A 4,101-nucleotide genomic window follows, 5' to 3' on the forward strand; every position below is an offset into this window, starting at 1 on the left:
CAAAGTAAAATGTGCTTCACCTTGTGTGTAAACGCTGTTGTGCTATTGGTTGTGGGGTTTCTCTTCCCTTGTTACCTGTTTTGTACAGGGGGGGATTCAAAAATCCCAGCAACTGCTTCGCTGCCCAGTTGCTGGCTGGGCGTGACCATGGTGGACATGGCCTACCAGAACTTCCTGTTTCTGGCTTCCCGTGGGCCTCCAGAGCCCCGGGGAGATTGTTTTCACTCTCCCAAGGGTCCAGAGGCCTCCCTCAGGCCTCTGGGAGGGTGAAAACAGCCTCCCCTGGCCTCTGGAGGCCCACCGGAAGCCAGAAATAGGTCCATTTTGCCACTTCTGGTTTTTCTGGGAAGGCTGTTTTTTTGCCCTCCCAAAGGTCCAGAGGCCTCCCCTGGGCCTCTGGGAGGGAGAAAATGGCCTCCTCCGGGCTCTGGAGGCCACCTGGAAGCCAGAAACAGGGCCATTTTCTGGACTTTTAGAAGGCCTGTTTCCCCCATCCCAGAGCCTCCGTGTGGACCCTGCACTTACCTCCACCGAAAATGGGCTGCCTGGAGACTCCTGGAAGTGGCAGGGTCGGGGCAGGGTGGGGCCAGCCGGTCGGTTGAAATACTGATTTGGCAAACCAGCTGTAACTTTAACATCCAGTTCACCCGAACTGGTAAAATCCCATCCCTGGTTTTGTATCAGCATTTGGTTTCCTTGCCACTGGCCATTTTGACTTAATCCACCCCCCATCTCCCCATGGCTGACTTTCGCATCAGACAGATCAAAAAACAGGCATAGTAAAATGCTTGGTAAAAGAAAAGGTTATGTATGAAAAAGAAGCAAAACAACAAGAAGAAAAGATTGAAAAGATGAAAGCTGAAGATGGAGATAACTGTGCGATTAAAAAAGCAGACCGAGATCTTGCAAGAATCTTGAAGGATGATTCCTGATTGCCAACGCCGACTTGAAGCTGTACATTCTGACTTTGTTTGACTATTAGAAAATGAAAAAGAGTACCTTGTATCATACATGGTGGTTATACCCTGAAGCGAAAAAGTATTGGAAGAAAATACAAAAGTGGTTACGGGAACTAACACGAAGTCAAATAGAATTTGCTCTGGAATTATTTCTCCTAGGGATATAACTAAAGGGAAATATAATAAAAGAACAAAATATATGGTGTTACATATAATAACAGCAGCAAGAATTGCCTTTGCGCAGTGTTGGAGGAAAGATTGCATACCATCCGAAGGTCTAGTAATTTAAAAAAATTGATTGCGTGGAAATGGATAAATTGACTATAGAGTTAAAAGGAAAAGAAGATTCGGAATATTATGCAATATAGGAGAAATGGTACAATTGGATAGATAATAGAAATAAGAAAAGGAAATATATACAATAGAAGTAGAAGGTATAGAAATAGAATGTATAAATTGTATCAGACATGAAATGTAGTTGTATAAAAAACATCACAATACTGTTTAATATATGATTGAGATATGTAAAAAGGAAAAAATCCAATAAAATATATAAAAAAGAAAATGAAAAAGAGTTGGAAGAAACTGAAGAATATAAAGGTGTACAATCAGTACTGGGATTGATAAAGTTAGAAGCCTAGACTGATTTTTTTCATTACGTAATGGATATGCTTCAATGTTGAGTCAGTTTGACACTTTTTACAGTTTGGTCATTGCTGTAGATTTGTTCTACCGTGTTTCTCCAACAATACGGCCTCCACCAATAGGAAGCCCCAGCATGATTTATTGGCATAAAATCAAATTAAGCCCCTCCCCCCAAATTAAGGCCCATATTAAACATGCGAAATGGGGGGGGGAATGGCGGGGGGGGCTTGCCGTTTGGAAGTACTTTGTTGCATGCCCGGATATGGTGCTGCCTGCGTTGGTGGAGCACTTCATATCGGGAGACCTTCCGCCACCGTTAATTTCCCTTCTCCCTTGCTGCCGTGGCGTTACAGCAACGCTGCGGCGTTTGGCGCAACCACGTGCAGCCAGTCAGGGCTCCTCCCTGCAACCGGAGCCCTGAGGAGACATTGGCTTCAGGCGCTCCTGTGGCCGCCTTCCCTTTGCCTTCGATGGTAAAGTGAATTATTTTAAAAACCTCCGCTCATCCCGCCAGGGCCGCGGCAGAGCCGTACGGGCTGGGCAGAACCAGGAAACACCCGCGGCTTGCTTTCCCGGCTCTGCTCAGCTCGCACGGCCCTGATAGGATGAGCGGAGGTTTTTAAAATAATTCACTTTACCATCGAAGGCAAAGGGAAGGCGTGCCACAGGAGCGCCTGAAGCAGTGTCTCCTCAGGGCTCCGGTTGCAGGAGGAGCCCTGACTGGCTGCACGTGGCTGCGCCAAACGCAGCGCGTTGCTGTAACGCCACGGCAGCAAGGGAGAAGGGAAATTAACGGTGGCGGAAGGTCTCCCAACATCCAAGCTGTCGCCGCCCGCCCACCCGAGGATGTAAGGGGGAAATTAAGTCACCCCCGAAAAGACGTCCTAGCCGTTTTTTCGGGGGTCAAAAAAAAATAAGGCCCGGCCTTATTATGTGAGAAACACGGTAGTAGAAATAAAAATGATAGTGTACTAATAAGGTGACCAACCATCCTCCTTTAGGGAGAACAGTCCTCCTTTTGTAAGTTCTGTCCTCCCTCGAAAAGTGTCCTCCTACATGTCCTCCTTTTTGATATTTGAAGATTAATCTGTAAATCTCCGTATTTGATCGATGCCGATCCAATCCGTTGTGTGTGGTGTGACGTATTTGTATTTGACATGACGATTCGTCAAGGCTCGGTACAGTGCGGCGAGACGCGATTATGAGACATATGAGCTCCACACAGGAGAATTGTTTTGAGAGAGTGTGCCGTGCGCAAGTGGCTTTGTTTTTTTCTTCAATTTATTTGTGTCCTCCTTTTCATTGTAAAAAAGTTGGTCACCTTAAGTACTAAAATTGTATTTTATGACATTACAAATCATTTAGTTCTTTTTATTTATTTATTTTTTGAGGAAAGCATTGTATAATCATATGAGGTAAAAAGAAAAAAAATTAATTAAAGAGAAAAAAAAAGCAATGAATATACACTTAAGACAGGTTGCAAAATAGCAGTCCTTAGCAATCAGAAAAATAAGCCCTGCTTCTTATGGGGAACAAACTAATCAATTAAAGCAACGGTGTAAGATTTTTCTTAAAAATAATACAAGAGAGAGGCACAGTTATAAAACAGACCAACTGTTCCTTATTCTGGAGCACGACGTGTTCTGGCAGAGGCAGACGGATTAGCCTAGCCAGCAGTTTTCTCCTCTGATCAAGAAGACATAACACTCTCTAAAACGCACTCTTGAAAAAAAATAATTGGCAGCCGCATTTGAAGCTATTAGAATGTTAATAAGCTGACATCATGGCTGGATATGCAGCCTGTACACTGCAATTACATCTGTTTCTCTAGCAGATTGCCAGCCAACAGCCTCCAAATGAATAGCTTAACGAGCAAAATTATAAAGGCTCAATTATTCTCTTCAGACACAATTTTGACCACTTTGGGTTCCCTCCCCCTTCATCCTGTTGGAAGTTAAAACCCACCCCTCTCCTAGGAAAATGAAATATTTTAGGATACACTAAATAGGCAGAATATTTCCTGTGCTGATTTAAACAGTATATAGTTAGTTTGGGAATGAGAGCTGTCCCCTTAAGGGAATGCCTCATGGGAAATGTAGTTAATGCCTCATGGGAGATGTAGTTCATGTCATGTGGTCACATCTGTAACCCTGATTGGTCACTGAATTGTCCTCTGGTTGGGTTTGGGGGAGCTTTGCTCATTCCTACTTGGACCATAGTAACGTACTGGAGTCTCCCCTTGCTGTATCATTATGGGATGAAGATAACTATCTTTTCACACTATGAAGACAACAATGCAAAGATTGGGCATTAGATGAATCTCAACATAACTGTGAGTTATACCTTGAGGATGCCTGATATAATCCAATAAAGAAACTTTGTATGGAGGCCTTTGTACTGTCTCTATATTCAGCCAGAAAATTAGAGAGACAGCATATTTCCCCTAAAAAGAGAAGTAGAAACTCAAGAGAGGCAGAAACTCAGCCTCCCTCCCCAC

At 43.9% G+C, this 4,101-nt stretch overlaps 1 pseudogene; it reads left to right on the forward strand.

Annotated features, from left to right (window-relative positions):
- Window positions 1-738: 738 nt before the first annotated feature.
- On the forward strand, window positions 739-1,635 carry LOC113427276 (tubulin-specific chaperone A-like; annotated as a pseudogene).
- Window positions 1,636-4,101: the final 2,466 nt, after the last annotated feature.

This window comes from Notechis scutatus, chromosome 3 (genome assembly GCF_049901735.1).
Source record: "Notechis scutatus isolate UNSWTSFEM ecotype Mainland chromosome 3, rNotScu1.2, whole genome shotgun sequence".
NCBI classification, from domain to species: Eukaryota; Metazoa; Chordata; class Lepidosauria; order Squamata; family Elapidae; genus Notechis; species Notechis scutatus.